Here is a 19102-nt window from a genome sequence, read left to right as displayed (position 1 = left end):
AGAAGTGGATGAATAATACCCTCCCTATGCCTAACCTATTCATGTATTTTTCAGTCAATTATTTTTAAAACTCTCCCTATTTGTCAGTCACTAGTCTGAACGTTTTAAATGCAGTTCATAACAACCCCATTGTCAAGAGAAAAGGGTGGCTTGTGGAGACGATTATTTCCTCCCAGTATGAGGTAGAGAAAGGATTTAACACAAAGCCTGTATGATTTTCTCCCCTGCTTTAACTATACAAAATTTAGCTTGAAAATCTATTTGCTGATGGCCTCCACATAATTCTAAAAATGATATAAGAAGCTCACTTCACTATTCATTCCTAGATAGCACTGTTAGCATGGGGACCGTGATGCATTAAAAAAAAAAAATCAATGCAGAAAACTTGGATGTTTTGCAAGGCAGCATTTATGTTCTGGAGCTGTGAAAGTACAGACATTAGTGTGATTTATCAATTTATCACTGTCTTTGACCTATGGAGCATGGAGAATAGGCAATACGGAGTGGTCTTGGAGTTGAGAATTCTACCTTGACCAAGCACTGTGCTATGGGGTGACTCGCCCCTGTCTTCAAAGGCAAAGCTACTCAAAAAAGCCACAAGTAAGACTGGTGTCCAGAGTTCAACAGCTACTTAGGCAGCAGTGATGGGAGATGTCATTCTGTATATGTTTCTCATACTGGTTAATAATAAAGCACTGTTGGCCAATAGGAAAGCCAAGGTATCTGGAAGAACAAGTCCGATTGCCAGTCAAGTGTTCTTTAATGACACTTTCTAGGACTTACAGGAGGGAGGATCATGGCCCAAATATGAAGGGATGCTGAGCTACCAGTGGTTACAAAGAAGCAGAAGCTGGTCCCTCTTTGCCTTCTGTTTTCCTGAAACCAAGATACTGTCTTACACAGACTATATGTAACTTGACCACCCTTCTACCCTGTCAGGAAAACAGAGATCACTGTAACAAACTTCACTAATTAAGATATTCTTTTAATTTCGTTTTGAGACCGAGTCTCATCATGTAGCCCTTTCTGGCCTGAAATTCTCTATGTAGACCAGGCCAATCCTGAACTCACAGAGATTCTCCCTGGTTGTCTCTGGAGTGCTTGTTTTAAAAGCATGTGTCACCATATCTGCCTTTCTTATTTTAATTGCATTGTGTGTCTGTCAATCCATCTATCTGTCTATGGGCATATGTATATGGGTTGTTTTGGTGAAGGTGATAGTGGTGGTGGTGGCAGCAATGGGTGTGTGTGTGTGTGTGTGTGTGTGTGTGTGTGTGTGTGTGTGTATGTGTGTGTATGTGTCTGTGTGTGTACAACTTGCTAGAGTCTGCTCCGTCCAACCATGTGAGACCAGGGATTGAACTCTGGCAGTCAGGCTTCACAAAGAGTGCCCTAACTGGCTGAGTCTTCTCTCTGGCCCCATACTTAGGGTTTTATTTGCCTTCCCACAATTTTCACCCTTAGAGATTTTCCTTTGTCACATCACTTTCCGAAAACTTTGCTTTTCTTTGATGCCAATGCTATTTAAGCTGGAACTCAGCCCTGAGAACTACTTATTTCCTGTCTTTATGTGAAAGGTGCATGGCAGTGTACTTCTGCTTGCTTTCCTCCTGTTAATCTGTCTTTGTTATGGGGGTTCATACCAACCGAGAACCTCTGATAGTCAAAGAACATGCTTCTTCTCTCTACAACATAAATAGGACTGTGCAATGTTTGGCTTTCATGCACATGCTTTCCCTGATTGTGAATATTAGCGACTCATTCTCTTTTATCACTGGTAATAATCCATGGCACTGACTTGCTGCCGTCCATTCATCTGTTGGATGGATTTTGAGTAGTTTCTGTTTTGGAGCTAGTATGAATAATAGTAAGTGGATTGCTAAGTCATATAGAAAGTCTGTGCTGATTTGCTAAGAAAAAGCCCACAGTGTGCAAACTGGTTACCCCATTTTTCATCCTCACAAGAGTGCTTTCTGCTCCATGATCTTACAAACACCTGTGGCTTCTTTCTTTCTTTCTTTCTTTCTTTTATTTTAGTAACAAAATTATTATTTTTTTCTTTTTGTTATTTTACATATAGATCCCAATTCCCTCTCGCTCCCTCCCTCCCTCTCTTCCACCATCCCATACCCCCGACCATCCTTCCCTCCCACCCCACCCCCACTCCAAATGTAGGGTGATGCCCTCCAGGAGGGATCAACAAAATATGTCAAGTCATTTGGAGTAGGGTCTAGGCCCTCCCTCCTGCCTCTAGGTTAAGGGAGTATCCCTCCATGGGGAATGTGCTCCCAAAATCCTTTTGTGCACCAGGGATACATCCTGGTTCCACTGTCAGATGTCACTTAGACTGCCCAGGCATTCTAACTGAGACCCAGGGGGGTCTTAGTTAGTCCCATGCTGGATTCCAAGCTATCAGACTGGGGGCCTGTTAGCTCCTCCTTGTTCAGGTCAGCTGTCTCTATGTTTCTGTAGCCTGGTCTTGTCCTCCCTCTCTGCATCTGGACTCCAGTTCAGCTCAGTGTTTAGCTGTGGGTGTCTGCTTCTGTTTCCATCAGCTACTAGATGAGGGCTCTATGATGGTGGATAAGTTAGCCATCAATCTCATTATCAGGGAAAAGCATTTATGGTAGCCTTTCCACTGATGGTCAGATTGTTAGTTGGGGTCAGTCTTGAAGGTCTCTGGACATTACTCTAGAATCAGTTTTCTCTTTAAACCTATAGTGGCTCCCTCTTTTATGGTCTCTCTCTCTCTCTCTCTCTCTCTCTCTCTCTCTCTCTCTCTCTCTCTCTCTCTCTCTGTGTCTCTCCTCTTGTCTTTTCCTCCACTGACTCAATCTTCCTAGTCCCACATGCTCTCCTCTCCTCGCCTTCTCTTTCTCCCAGCTCCCTCTCCACTCCCTGCCCCCCCACTCCCAATATGCTCAGGAGATCTTGTCCCTTCCCCCTTCTGTGAGGGACCTTGTATGAATCTCATAGAATCCTCCTTGTATCCTAGTTTCTCTGGTGATGTGAATTATAGGCTGGTGATCCTTTGCTCTATGTCTAAAATCCATATATGAGTGAGTACATACCATGTTCCTCTTTTTGTAACTGGGTTACCTCATTCAGGATGGTTTCTTCAGTTCCATCCATTTTCCTGTGAATTTCAAGACTCCATTGTTTTTTCCACAGAGTAGTATTCCATTGTGTAAATGTGCCACATTTTCTTTATCCATTCTTCAGTTGAGGGGCATCTAGGTTTCTTCCAGATTCTTGCTATTACAAATAATACTGCTATGAACATAGTTGAGCACATGTCTTTGTTGCATGGATGTGGATCATTTGGGTATATGTCTAAGAGGGGGATTTCTGGGTCTTGTGGTAGACTGATAGCCATTTTCCTGAGGAACCGCCATACTGCTCTCCAAAATGGCTGTACGAGTTTGCACTCCCACCAGCAGTGGAGGAGTGTTCCACTTTCTCCACATCTTCTCCAGCATGAGTTGTCATTGGTGTTCCTAATTTTAGCCATTCTGACAGGAGTAAGATGGTATCTAAGAGTTGTTTTGATTTGCATTTCCCTGATAGCTAAGGATGTTGAGCACTTTCTTAAGTGTCTTTCAGCCTTTTTGATTTTCTCTATTGAGAATTCTCCCTTTAGTTCTGTACCCTACTTTTTAATAAGATTTTGGAAACACCTGTGTTTTCAAAACTTTTAATCAGCTGCTTTTCCAGGTGGGCATATAGTGATATCACTTCATAGCTTTAATTTACGTTTCCAACATGATTGATGACAGTAGCCAGTTTTGCTTACCTAACTGTCACCTGTACATCTGTCTTAATTAGGGTTTCTCCACTACGATCAAAAGCTACTTACAGTTCTGCATTGAAGTCTATCACTGAGAGAAGTCAGAGCAGAATCCTGGAGGCAGGAGCTGATGCAGAGGCCATGAAGGGATGCTGCTTCCTAGCTTGCTCAGCCTGCTTTCTTATAGCACCCAGGGCCACTAGCCCAGGGGTTCCCCACACAGAGAGCTGGATCCATCCACATCGATTAATATTATGGGCCCCTTTTCAATGGAGAGTTTCTTTTCCTGAGTGAATCAAGCTTATGTCAAGTTGACTTAAAATTGACCAGGACAACATCTTTCTAGAGTGAGGTTTGTATTCATGCCTTTTATTTTTTAAATAAAGTTGTTTATTTTCTTATCACTGAGTTTGTAAGTATAGGTCTTTCACAAGACATTATTTTGTGCAGTGATTATTTTCTCCTGGTATATTACGCGAGTAAGGACATTTAAGTGTTCATGAATTTAGAATTTCTGGTCATGTAAATCCAAAGCATCATGGGCTTCAACAACTGCTTAGCAGCAGACAGATCCACAATCTGGCTTCAAAGAAGCTTCTATTTGCTTTTACCTTCATCTTCTAAATTTCTAGCATTATATGCTTTCCTGCTTGTTTTACCTACTGCTGTTTTAGGCTCCAAAGTGAGTATGGAGCTTCTGTTTGTTTCTCTCTGGATGCAAACCAACAGCATAGTTTCTGCATTTCAAAGCTCAAACTGCAGACTCAATAGCACCAGAGCACCATGCATGAAGTTTAGCCCCAATTATTCCTAATTCAAATTTTGGATGCCATGCCAAACCTCATTGACTTTTTGGGTCTTTAGAGGAAACAAACCAGAGAATGTCATCCCTGTGGTATCTACTGCTTCATTCAAGCACTGTCTCCACAGAACTTCAGCTAGAGATGCACAACAAGGCGCTGTGGTGAGCGGGATTGGGTCAGTGGTGTTTGGAGCCATACATCACAGGCAGGATAGGGAATGGCATTACAGCTTTTCTCTGTTTCCCCTTGTACCCACATTCAAACTTCTTTACCCCACCACCCCACCCCATGATGCTAGAAACTGAATCTGAGCCCTTACATATGCTAGGCAAACTCCTTCATGAGCTGTATCTTCCATCGTCTACACCATCACTTCTAAAATACCCCAAGTGGGAGAAAAATGAAAACGGTTGGTTTTCTGGTGGTAACTAAAGATGAGTATGTCAGATATGCATCCACTGTCTATTCTACCATTCTTCCCCAGTAGAGAACCTGGTACAACTGGATGCCCCTGGGTGAAGCTATTTTCCAGCTTCCGATAGAGATAAGGGTGGCCACAGTACATACTTCCAACAAATATAAGCTATGCAGAGGTCCCGCAGTGGGCTTTGGAGCCATTGCCTTTCCAAGAATAAGGCAGCCTTCCTACAGCTACTACATTGTGACTGAACCTTAGAGAAAAGCCAGTGGCTCACAGAAACTGTTACCTGGTGCCTTAACTGCCAATCAGAGGCAACAACTGTTTACCGCATATGAGAAAAATAAATTGGAAGTTGTTGGAGGTACTGTTTGTAGGTGCTATTTCTCACTGTTACAATCCCTGATGAGGGCCCTGGGTCTCAGACCTGGCCAGTCAAGTAACCAGCAGTGGCCACTTAGGCAGACCTCTTTCCCTCTCTTATTTGAATGCCAATGAAAGATCCCATAATTCTAAGCTATCTTTCCTATTCAAGATTTCAGACAAAATTTTCTAGGTTAGACCTCTGTGGTGACAAGAAACTCAGGCCACTGTTTCAGCTTGTCTGACACGTGTTGGTGTCCCAGGTCTGGGGGCTTGCTCTCAAACTAGACCCCAACTCTCATGAACTGATTAATTACATCAGGTCATTTTTTTATTATTCAAAACACAAGTCTCTACGAACATCCAGAAGAGTCTCAAATTTCAATATATTTTCCAAGTCATCAAATGAAACTCACATCTCTCTAAATAAATGTGTACTTGTTAGAGCATTATTGAATTTGGGCTGGGATATGGTCCACACTGCTCCCTCTCAGTCTTTCTCCCCAGACCTCTGTCTGGGGATGGATGTCTGACTCACGTCGTCTCATGCAGTAGATTCTTGGTTCGCCCCTGATCCAGTGATTGCTACAGTAACCAGTTCACTCAGGCTCCCGAGGCTTCCAGGAGGCAGCCTGAGAGTGTTTGACTACATCTTCCTTAACTCCCACCTCTAACCTGGCTTGTCTGACTATAGGGCCTCCCTCTTTGGCTCCCTGGCTAACAGTTAGAAGGGCATTTTATGAGGCTCCTCAGAAGGCTCCAGAAGGGCCAAGTGCCTGTAGCAGTTGACCAGTTGGATGATGCGACCTAATTTTTGCTGTCCCCATTATGTCCATGGGGACTGGTGAATTACTAGGAGGGAACCTTTCCTAGACTGTGACTTCAGAGAAATCTAAGATGAGACAGAGCATGGGAAATATGGAGGCGAATGTATGTGTATGGGGGCGGGGTGTTCATTTTTCTCGATTTTCCAGTCTTGAGCATAGAACCTGATAGACACACGGATTCATTCTGCCCCAGTAATGAGACAGAGTTAGATCCCTGCTCACACAATCATTCCCTTCCCTCTGGTTTTACACAGCTCAGAGTTTGCATAAGTCATGGTTACTGCTAGATTATCACCCTGGGTTTCAAAGCCACAGAACCTGTAACGTAAACATTGACTCTCATAACGCCATTTAAGAGTCTGTGTGGTTGAAGTCAGTGCAGTGTGTTCAGATCAATGAGAAGGGACTTTGGACCTGTCCCCGGTAGCTCAGCATTTTATCTTCTCGTTCTCAGTCAACTGTCCTGGGTTTACAAAGGTCCGCATACACCAGTCCCGTCCTGTGGCTTTTCAAACAAGAGTGGAAGGGTAGGCGGGAGAAAGTCACAAACACCCTGGAAATGCCCTGGATTGACGCTGTGAGACACCCATTTGGGAAAGCCAGTCCTCGGGGGAGCTGCTGTGTCGCCCGAGGCCTGGCTCCATGGCTCGACTGTCCCCTCTAGTGTAATGTGTGTTTTCATACTCAGTACACTCTTTCTAGTCTCTGACATGATATCAGTTCCTTCTGGAACAATTTGTACAAGGCGAGAGTTGCATTAGCCATAGCTCCTGGGACCTGGGGCAGCTGAACCCTAATCTGAGGTTAGTGGTAATCCAGCTTGCAGTTTTCCCTCTCCGATACTGAAGGACTAGGAGCTTTCGGTTCCTGGTAGTTTTCTGATATTTATGAGTGGCCTTCTTTAAAACAAAAAAAAAAAGTCTCCATTAGTCTGTTTATTTTTAGCTATCATATTAAATATCTCAGTAGAAAAACACAAGATCACAGACCCAAAAGGTCGGCTGCTTGCTTCCCAGCTGGAGTTGTGCTATTTAGAAGCCAAAGAGTGGCTAAATCCCAAGGCATTAATATCCTGGGAAAGAATGGAGTAAGGCCGTCCCTCTGGGATGCTTTCCTGAGTTTAAAGACATTTTGCACTCCACCAGGCAAAAGAAAACACACATTAACCAAATATAGGAAGGCATTTTAGGTGCAGGAATGAATCTCAACAGGACCCTTACTGCTTTTCTGGCTGATCTTAATATGCAGGCTAGACCCAAACATAGAACAATGGAAGCTTGTGCTTTTGGATGCAGCCAAGAACTAGCATTGAGCCGCTCTGGCCTTCTGCAGGCTCCGAGGTGGGTCAAGTTCTGTGTGTGCCTACCGCACCAGTCTATGAATAGGAAGGTTAGTGTTAGCAGCAAAGGTGACTCTTGGAGCAGATGCCAACTGCCATATTTCAAGTCCTGATGTCACTTCATTTTGAGCCTAAATTAGGTTTAAAAAACAAAACAAAACAAAAAGCAATAGCATTGGATACAAAGAGTAAAATTTCATCTAAATTCAGTTCACAGCAGAAAAATGCAGTGACTTGGTCTTGTAGCTCCTCTGTATCTTCAGGGCCCCGACCTACAGTGTATATACCTGCTCCGCAAAGCCTTAAAATGCAGAAAGGGCTGAATCCACACATTTCCTGGGGCCTATAAAAGGCTCTAGGGGAAAGCCAGGGGACCCCTAAGCAGAAGTGGCCCCTTCCTTCTCTCCTGGAGACAGAACATGGAGAGGTGTCAGCAATTCCTCTCTACCCACACACTGAGGGCTGGGATGCAGAATGGAGAGAACTCTGGACTGTTGTTGACTAGAAGAAATCTGGAAAAGGAGCAGGACGGGTATTTGTGAAGCAGTTTAGCAAAGCTAAATCAGCAATACGAAGAAGTAAAAGGGTTTCTTGGGTCATTCAATGTCCAGGGCAAAGTAAGAAGGCAATGAAGTAAAAGGAGTGTAGATTTAAAAATTAACCTGTATGTGAATGTACTCTGCTCAGCACAGGAGTGAAAAGCCAAATAATGATCAGTTGAGACCACCCCCTCTCCACCCAGAGCAGGAGGGTGGCATTTTAGAAGAGAAATTGATTAGGTACTCTGCTGGGTAATTAAACAAGCTTTCTGATCAATAGTCAGTATCGGGGGGTTGGAAGCTCACTGGCAAGCTAACACAGGGACACAAGAAGGGACAGGGAAATTGCGTGCTCAGGCAAGGCTAGGTCTTGAAGGTTTCTGCATTAAAAGACAAATGCATGTTCTCCTCAACTCCCTTGCTATAAAAGCCTCTTTGATTCAGCGTAACCCAAGCAAAAGGGTCTTCACTCCAAGCATTTTTCTCTTGGTGATAGGTGACAGTTGTAAAGAGTCCAATTTGGGATTACATGGTTCATTTATGCAATGCAATTAAACTGCCTGTTAGGTTCATGTTGCTTTAAAAAAAAAATATAGCAATCAAGTTACTTATTAGCTACCTTGAACCCTTCTTCCCAAGAGTCAGAGGGCTGGTCAGAGAGTCAACTCCAGCAGAGCTGGAGTTATCTGCTTTGCTGTTTGTTTTGGTCTAAGAACCTACTCAGTCACGAGCATGCTCTGTATGTAGCTAAACAAATGCAGCTGCCCAGGGATAGTCCAGGGTTCATTAGATGAACAGGCCCACTGGCTACCTGCCAGGTCATTGGGATAAAATTAATCTAACACGCCTCCCAAAGCTGGGCTGTGGGTCCTCGTCTTCAACACCCACCAGACAATGCTGGCAGATGACAGGGACCAGTAAGAAGTCAGAAACAGGAAAGGCTTGCCTTCCGTTCTCAATGAGAGGGTCTAGGGCATGGAAATGGCCAAAGCCATTCCTCTGTGCTGTTGTTGTTCCTTGGTCTTAGATTATTACTGTCTGAAAGCAGAACTGAAGAAAGACTTGGGGCTATCACCCCACACTTCACCAGTACAAACTTTCCAGCATTCCTGGGCTCTCATGGAGTAAACTAGTTCCTTCCGTTCCTTGCTTCTCCATGAAGCAGAAGCTTTCTGGCTGAGAACAATTACAAAGGAAGATGCACTGCAGTGAGGGATCTTAGAAACACAACTAGCTAAAACATGGCAAAAGACACCACTCGATGGCTACTAAAGAAAGAGGCATTCTAGGTATGAACAAGTGATTTGAACCCCAAAGATTCATGCTACAAAACTCTGGAGTCATTCATAGAGCAGATGTAGACCAACTGTGGTCCCAGAGGCTGAGAAAATAGGATTGTAATGATTACTTTGTGCCTTATATTTTTATGACAACAATAATTGTTATTGAAGAGTTAATGACTAAATGTGTCAGGTGAGCTGGGAAACCCCAGACAGGAAGTGAGCACACTAATAACATCTTCAGGCATTGGGAGCTGGGCAGCTCTTCAGAAGGGCAATTTATTGATAAGAATATCCGCCTGACATTTACAACCCTGATACTGCAAGAAACTGGTCTACAGATGAAAGCCTTCCTCTCTCAAAGTTCCCCTTTCTTTCCTGCAAAACCCTTAAGCCCAAAGTGCCTGGGCCCACAGTCTCCTTCCCTGCACAGACTCGAGCATTTAATTGTTCTAATAAAGGATAACATGCTTCTATAGAGCCGATCTCCTCTGTCTTTATTTTCGTTTGACCTCTATCACTTCTGACCTAACACTTCTAATTGTTACTGTTATTACTATTATTACAATTATTATTATTTGTGGTGTGTGTGTGTGTGTGTGTGTTGTGTTGCATATATTGTATACCAGATGATGCATTTGCCATGGAGTGCAGCGGATGTCAGAGGACAACTTTTGGGACTTGGGTCTTTCCTCTCACTGCAGATTCTGGGAATTGAATTCAGGATGTCAGGTTTGCAAAGCAAGCACCGTTATTCACTGGAAAGAGGATTATGGTAGAGGTTTTGCGATTATGTGAATGTACTAAATGTCACTCACTGGGAATACATATTTTAAAAGCAGATTTCATATGTTTTGTCTTAATAAGAAAACTTCACAGTTTTGAAAAGCAAGGTTGTCCCACTACATAATTTATATGAACATACAGTTTACTACTGAGGTGTTTCTCTCTCTTGTAACACATGTTATTGAGAGATGCCTCAAAGACAGAGACTTCAAGAAATGACAAACATGTCTGTGTCCATCCTGTTCAAGCTGTCCATGTGAAGCAAGCATGGCAGCCCAAGTCCTTCTGCCCTCGGCCAGTGTGTATGCATCTGTCTTCCCCATGCCCAGGTGACACTGTGACACTGCTGGGAAGCCGGGGTGTAGCATGCTGGGCTCCATTCTCTCTTTGTGCTCCATTTCAGGAGAGGTTTCCACTGCTCATCCTTACTCAGGTGGTTAAGATAAGAGTACACAGCCCACCCAAGGAAGTTAGTACTTCCTGGGATACGTAGGATGGCTGGGCTTTTTAACAGGGAGAGTTAAACAGGGAAGGGCTGCAGGCTTACACTGTTCCAACTCTTTTCCCTGGGTTTTAGACCATGGCCTCTCCTTCAGATCATATTCTGTCTGAGCTTCTCAGACCGTTAGACATGACTTTACCTATTCTCTCTATGGACTGTTCCATCAAGTGGACCCTACTCTTGCCCATTATCCTCCCTGCCCAGGGCCCAGGGCCAAGTGAAGTTGTTCATCGGGCACAGGAATGTCCCCAAGGCACCTTCTGAATCTGTCAAGGCCAATTTAGAAGCCGAAGTCTGAGGCCAAATGGAAACATCGGGAATGCACTGGTGGAGAACTGAGTTGGCCTAGGCCTGAAGGCAATTTATTACTCATCCGATGGGTATCTCCAAGCAAATGAGACCCATGCATGTTGGCTGAGAGTGTTGGACATTGGCTGCTGCACAGGGAAGTTTCTGTCTTTATTGCAGCCTGTAGCCTACCCTCGAACAAAGGAACAAAGTTTTCCTAGCCATACACTCAGTCTGATATATATATAGATATAGATATAGATATAGATATAGATATAGATATAGATATAGATATAGATATAGATATAGATATAGATATCTGCAAAGTCAGATCCAAGAGAAGCCAGGCCTAGGGATCTATGTGAAATGGCTCCTGCAAGTATTAGAAATGACTGGTCAGGGCAAAAGCGATCACACAGGAGAAGCCGAAGCCAGTGTTTTGTGTCAGCTTTTGTTTCTCAACCGAAGAGAGCACAGGCTGTCCCATCTATCTTACTGGGTGGCTTATTTTTCCCAGTGACAGGGAGGTGCTGACATGGAAGGCTGTGCTCAGTAAGGAGCTCTCCAAATGACCATAAAGGGTCCTCTGTCTCACCAAGTACCAGCCATGACAGATACCATGCCACTCCGGTTTCCTCCTTTCCCCTGGCACAGGGAAGGCCCTTTGCTTAAGTTGAGTTTGAAGGCATGTACCCCTTTTTTGTTTCTGAGTCAGGGGAGACTGGGGGTAAGAGAGGGGAGCCCTTACAGGAAAGAGTACCCAAGAATGTCTGTGTTCTGGACAGTGAGTTGAAGGAACTCTGCATTCCCAGGCAGAGCTCTCTATGCATTTAGGGAGGAAGTGTAGATACCAGTGTCAAAAAAAGTCATGCTCTCTCTGTGAGGAGTCCCTGTCAATACCCACAGCATGCAGAAGGCCCCACCTTTTATGACCCCTCCTCTCTCCATCTGTAACAGCCTGCTTCCCACCCCATCCCTCCTCCTGTCCACTTCCGCCTTCCTTCCTTTCCTGACACCTCTCTCTGTTTCTTCCCACCCAGACTTTCTGTCCTTGAGTGCAGGAGGCAAAATGCCAAGAGACTAACTTGGGGTCAGAATCATAGAACCTGGATGGCAACAGTATGGCTTATGGGACAAGGAAATTTAAGGACAGCATGGGGCCAGTTTTGATTGCTTTCATTTCCTAGTAACTGTCCCATGCATCCAACTGAGGTGATGATCAGACAAGCTATATGAACATAGTTTATGAATTTGTTTCTCTCGACATGCATATTGCTTTCTTTCTGTCTGTCTCCCTCTCTCCTTGATTTTTCGATATTCATTTCTAACACATGGTCTTGCTATGCAGCTTAAGTTGACCTAGAACTCACGATTCTCCTTTCCCAAGCTCCTGAGTGCTGGCAATGCAGGTAATGCAGGTGCTCATCACTACACCCCACTCTCATATGGACAGTTTTTTTTCAGAGAACCTTTTAGCTGGCGACCACATTTAATCGCCACCAAATCCGGCTGATTCTGATCCCTCCTGAGTCTCTCCAGCACATTCTTGATTTTTGTAGTCACTACATTGGCTGCAGACCCCACACTTTCCCATTGGCTTACACAGTGGTCATTCTCTGTTACAGAACTAGGTTCCCGGCCTTCTGACAGCCTTCATCTATTACAAGTAAGGTGCATATTCCAGGCCCATCACCTTGAAAGTACAAGTGTCAGGGCCCTGAGATCCCTCCATGATTGCAAGAACTGAGACCTGAGATCCCCTGCCTTGCTCCACCTCTTTGACCTCTAACGAAAGCAGATGTGACGAGGAGTTGCCAGCAATGGTCAGTTAAGTGGTCAGGTGACAGATCTCCCTAAGCAGATAAACAGACTCCAGCGGGAGATCTCAGGCCATTTCCGTGATGAGTTCTTCATGCCCTGCCCACACAGAGGTCAGGCTGCCTATACAGATGCCTGATAGTCCCAACAGACATGGCTCCTTCCACCAATACAAACCAAACTTTTACCTCCAGGATGCTAATGAAGAAAACTTCTGACTTTCTTAGCGAACTAGCAAATGATGATTACTAAAATGGTAGTGTTAAACTATGAAAAGATAAAGCACCCTGATGGAGACTAGGCAACTTTCAATATTTAGCTATGTTTGGAGTGAAACAGATTCCAATGCAAGTTTTGACATTTAAATAGCATTGCCTCAAGGTAAGCTATAGATAATATCACACTGTTGTCTCATTCTGCTCAAAGAAAATACCATAAACTATGCAGCTGCTGATTGACAGACGCTTGTTATTGTGGTTCCAGAGCTCAGAAGGCCAACATTAAGGCACCACCCCAATCTGTGTGCTCAGGGCCTGATTTCCAATTCTCTGTCCTCACACGGTGGAAAGAGGACTTAGCCCACTGATGCCCCTTTGGTTTTACACACAGGTTACCCTTCTTAGCCTTGGGTCTTTGGAATATAAATTTGAAGTAGCTGCAAACATTCAGACTGTACTGGATGACACAATGTAGACTCCCCTTTCTGCTCATCAAATTGTCACTATACATACCCGACAAGTTTAGTACATCTCCCCTCTTCCCCTGAACCCGATTGGGCATAACATATCTCTGTTTAAATGATGCACCATTACCTTCTATTCACCTATCCAGCAAATATCTGAACTCCTGTGTGCCCTAGAAAGAAGAGGGTTAAATAAAAAACACTTTCCTGGCTTCAGGGAGCTCCCTGGGGGAAAAGAGGCACAGACACCGGAAATCATACAAGGGCAGATAAGCAAACAAGCTTACACGGAAGCAGAAAGAGATAGCCCTGAGAAGAAAATATCCCATGATGCATCATTCTAAAGGAGTTTTGGATCTGAACTTCAGGAACTGAGGGGAGTTAGGCTGTGGAATCAGGAACATTCCCAACCTGAACTTCAGGGGGCTGTGGGGAGTTAGGTGTGGAATGGGCAACACTCCAGTCACAGAAGAAAAACGTCCATCAATAAAATTAAAATCTCCTGGGTCCTCATATGTCCCAGGTGCTCCTCTAGAAAAGCCATGCACACAACCAATGAGATGTGAAAGTGTGTACATCATTCATTTTCCCTAAACATACCAAGCAATGCTATTGGTATCTCCACTTTACAGATTCAACACCCAAGTGGACCCCAAAAATAACCTTTGTACTTCTGGGAAGTGTCAGAGCCAGGATTTGAACCCAGGTTTCTGACTAGCAAGCTGTACACTTTTTAACAATAACCTATGGGAAAGTACATGTGTCTGAACCTGAAGCAAAAACCAGAGTGGTATACAATGCATCTGGAGAGGACTTCAGTCCGGACAGGGGCAATGATCTATTTTTCTTGCTGGAGCAGAGCTAGCAGAGAAGCTGACTGCACAATGTAGGCTCAACAAAACCAGGTGACTGAGCTTAGAGAACAGGAAATCCCGGAGCAGGCTGCTGAACCAACCACTACACAGAGAGTAACTCACCCCTCTTTTTAAGCTGCTTTCTTGTTGAAAATAGGGTTTACAGCCTGCCCCCCATGCACAGACATTTGGGCATCTTCCACGAGGTACACACTGTTCTGGGCAGTGGAAATTCCAGAGGGAATGAAATGGACAAGGTCCCTTTTGTTAGAGAGCTTAAAACAGCCATCTCCTTACATGACCTCTCCTACCCTGAAAATGCCAAGGAAATAACAGGTAGCTGCCCCCATGCTCCAGCTGCTAGGCATCTGCTCAGGGATGTCCCCACCCTTGTATGGGTCTAGCTTTTTTTTATGTTCTGCTCAGGCCCATCAGACGGCCACAGCCACCCAGCCAATGCCACCTCTACCAAATCCCCAACCTAAGGAATCTAAAGTAGTCACTTATCTGGCCATCAAGGGCTGTTTCGGGGGACATGCTGTGACTTCTAAAGTGTCCCTGAGCGGGCCCCTCCTGCTGTGCCAGCACAGCCACCCAGAGCCCTGTGTGCTTTGGCCCTGAGTTCAGCTGTGGACCAGATCGTGGGATTCTCCCTCTCAGAAGAATGATCCTCCATCCACACTCCACTATGCAGGACTAATGGCTGGGTAAAAGCGATCGGGAGAAAATATTCAAACAAAGCATTTGATGACAAGTCCGGTTTCCAGACCCCATGGCCTACCTTACTGTGAAGTTCAACACGCTGCCGGGCTCGAGTGCACATGCGCTTTGATTGGTTCTGGGTAAAAGTGTCAGGGGAAGGGGGCCCTGGGAGGCATGTGCTCTCTCTTCTCCCAGTGCTTGGAGAGGCAAAGGGAAATGAGAACCATAGCCATGTTCTCTGCAGACAGTGGGAACACAGGTGTGTCACATGATGCCTTGCATGGCACGTCAAAAGGCAGCACTTACCTGAATGAAACCCAGGTGTCCTTGAGAAGTCTCTCACGGGGTCAGAGGTGGCCCGAAGGAAGGCTGAGGCAGCCCCCAAACCAGGAACTCATTGGACCCCCTCATACCTGTGTTTCAACCTCATTTCAAGTCTCCTTAACAGTCTACTATTCCCTTCTCCCCAGCATGCCCCTCTACAGGCCGAGCCAATGTTCAATGCCAGCTTCCTCCCCAGAGAGTCTGAGGCAGAAGAGGGTGTGTGTGTGCAGCCCAGCACCATCCAGCCTCAGGAAACTGGACTTCTTTTCATCCTGGGCCATTCCTGTGGGGCATGAGATAGTGCAACCCTTGGCTGGCCCTTTAGTGCAGCTGAGCACATAGCTGGCCTTAAATACAAAGTCCAACTCTGGACTAGGAGCTACTCAAGCTGCTCCTCCCTGCCCCTCACATACACACAGGGCTTTTGTCACTTGGTGACCCTGAGATTTGATGTCCACCGGGGCTTAAATGAAGACCAGGCAAACTTTATGTAAAGATAAATTTTTGAAACTCCTCACTGTACAAAATGGAATGCATTCTCTTTATAACAATCTTGGCAATCTCAGAAACAAGCACAGCACTAGTCTGAAGGTCTGTGAAGTGTCAGAGTCGACAGCATGACTCCCCTTGATGCTCATAGCTGCCTCTTCACCGATGCTGATGCAATCCAGGCTCAGCTGTGGACACTCTGTCGCTCGAGACTAGAGCACAATTGGCTTACCTCCTGTCTTAAATTTAGGTTAAAGGTCAAGGTCCCAAGAACCTTCCAGCAACTGGAATTCTCAATGCACCTCTGGCTTACCATTCCCACTCTGTCTCAGTGTCCCTCACACAGCTCTCCCATTGGCCCACACAGCGACAGTACAGGATGAAGAACTTGCCTTTGAGTTCGTCTAGCTACCAGCGGTTGTCTGCCTACTTTGAAGTCTCCCTGAATGTTTCTCTCCACTTGTTCATCTTTTGGGTTTATCAACACCTTGCTCTCCAAATGCAACTTAACTCTCTACTTCTGTCTGAGTCCTTCTTGTCCATCCACAGATACCCCAGGATGGTGGAGGCATTGCTCTATGCACAGAACTTTTCAAATCTTAGTCTTTCACCCTTCTCTAGCCATCGGCATTAGAAAAAGAGGCCTGAATAATATTTTTCTATTTGACCGAGTGTCGCTGTTTCCTTTATAGTGTGTGTGCTTTCCACCCATCCTATTCCTGCCCCTGTTTTACAGTGAGCATGGTGGGCTGATCCTCAGGGATGTCTGGGTGAAGCATGGCGGAGGTGCAGTGAACATCCTGGCCTGAACCACCTTGCCTGGTGCTACCTTAGTGCTTTCTCAAAATTGAGAATTTGAGAGACTCGTCCACAGCACTTGTTAAGATGCATATTTCTAGGCCAGATGTGGAGGCACACATCTTCAGTTCCAGCACTCAGGAGGCAGAGGCCATCCTGGTCTACATAATGAGTTCCAGGTCAGCCAAGGCTACATAGTGAGACCATGTCTCAAAACAAACAAACAAAAACAATGATGAGTGTTTCTATGCTCTACTCCCAGATTCAGTAAACCCATTAAGGATGGGTTTCAAACAAACTCCCCAGGGATGCTGTTTAGGGACCCTGCTTTGAGAATCACTGCTGTAGACAAGCTAGTTTTTAAGCCATGCGTGTGACAGGGGGGTATAGTTTGAAAATAAGGGGGAAACCTTAGCCTTTTAATCACAGTCTTTATACCACTTTCAAGGTTTCATAGGATGTCAACTTTACGGGGTTGTAATGAATTTGTTTATAAATGGGCTCTAACAGTCTTGTAGCAGCTACTTCTTTCATTGCCTTGGCAAAGACAGAAGGAAGGAAATACTTACTTTCACTCACAGTTTAAGAAGGGACGGGCACCATCCATGGGCACTGAGACAGCTGGTCACACTGGGTCATACAGGATGAAGTGAGTCTGGACCACAAAGCCTCAAAGCCCACCCCTAGTGCCTCACTTCCTCCACCAGGGCCCCACCTATCACAGGTCCCACAACCTGCCCAAGCTGTGCCACCAGCTGGGGAATCACCTCCCATCCAAACTCATGATTCTTTAGACCAGTTTGTGGGATCCTGGGGACAGACAGACAGACACTATTTCCCTGCCCTGGCTCCTGGCATGTGTGAGGGGTTGGGGAGTGGGTGAGTGTTATAGCATAAAAGATAACTTTTCCAGACGCTTTCAAAGTTTCAGAAATCCTTTCCCATGAATATGAGAACTACGTGAAAACTGCAATTTTGAGTGTCCACAAAGTCTGATTTGAACCAGTTCCTTTGTACATTGTCTGTGTTTGTGTCCGTGTGTCCTCTAAAGACAGCAGAGTAAGATAGCTTCAACAGAGACTCCACGACCCAAAAAGTCTAAAACACACCACTACGCTCTCCTGACTTTTGTGCTAGGATTTCCCTAGCAAGGTGCAGTTTCTCCCCAGGCTTTGCTTTTTGTCTTAAGCAGTGTATTCTGCCTCTTTCCCCTCCATAACTCCTGCACTTAGGAAACATTCTGCGGTTATTTGCTCATTTCAGTGGGATATTTACTACTCTAGGAATGTTTCTTGTATCTGAACCTTCTCCCCAGACAGATCCTGTGCTCAAACTGTGAAAGCAAACCTTTACACTTCCATGGGAAGCTCTCATATAAACTATAATCAAATACAGTTTTTTTCCCCCTCTGGCAACTATAAACCTTCACAGAGGGCCCAGAATAGGAAACCCTTCCTTCTCACAGGAGACAATGGCCTGGGAATTCATGTATCTCTTCCTGAATGAAAAATGTTGATACATAAGTTGAAACAGCTGTGCAAATGGCATCCACGTCTCTTGGAGATGTTTCCAGTGTTTTCTCAGATAGATCTCTGTTCGTCTACAATGAGCTAAATCAACCTTCAGTAGAAAATGTGCAGAGTTTTTTCCTCGTTCCTATTCGGAAAATATGTTGTCACTATGGTTAGAACAAGGTCTGTTCCCTGAGAACTCACATGCTGGAGGTCTGTCCTTGGAGATCTGTCCTTGGTGTGGCCAATTTGAGGAAAGGGGGACTTTGAGGGGAGTTTGGTAGAAGGTTGAAGTTCTTAGATGGGAGTCAGGAGTTTCCGTGGGACTCCAGACCTTCCTCGGGAGAGTATATAAAGGAGAGAGTGAGGGTGATACCTCTCCTCAGCCTAGCATGGGCTACTCCTGTGACGCTATCCACCATGGTGGGGAACAGGAGGGGTCCCACCAGAGCCCGTACCATGTTACTTGAACTTCCCACCTGTCAAACTATGGGCTGGAATACATAAACCTCTTTTCTTCCTATAGTAGCCAGTCTTGGATGTTTCATTATTCTGACCCAAAAAAAATGCACCAATACATCAGGTAATGTATTTTTCTCATCCAAGAAGCACAGGGCGCTCCCAGTTCTATCTGGAAATATTAATGCTAATTTGGCCCTATGGGCAGATTATCACATGATTCTTAGCCAGCACAAAGGCACAGCTTTTGCAAACCCTAACCATAAACAGTCATGCCTTGTGAGTAGGAAACTGATTTCCTTGCCAGAGTAATAATTTCCTAGCATCTGTGCGAAAGTCTTACATTCAGAGAAATGCCAGTTTGGGCATGAGAGACTGGAAGAGCCATCTGGATTCTCTTGGACTCTTTCGCTCTTCTTCCTGGGTTACAGACACTGTGGTTGGGATGTCTAGTGCAAAGGCGTTCCCCAGCCGAGAGAGAACAATAGCAGGCCCGGAAGGAACAGTTGGAGCTTGTGACAGGGGGACACATG

This window comes from Phodopus roborovskii, unplaced genomic scaffold (assembly GCF_943737965.1).
Source record: "Phodopus roborovskii unplaced genomic scaffold, PHOROB, whole genome shotgun sequence".
Lineage (NCBI taxonomy): Eukaryota > Metazoa > Chordata > Mammalia > Rodentia > Cricetidae > Phodopus > Phodopus roborovskii.
This window is presented reverse-complemented; position numbering follows the sequence as displayed.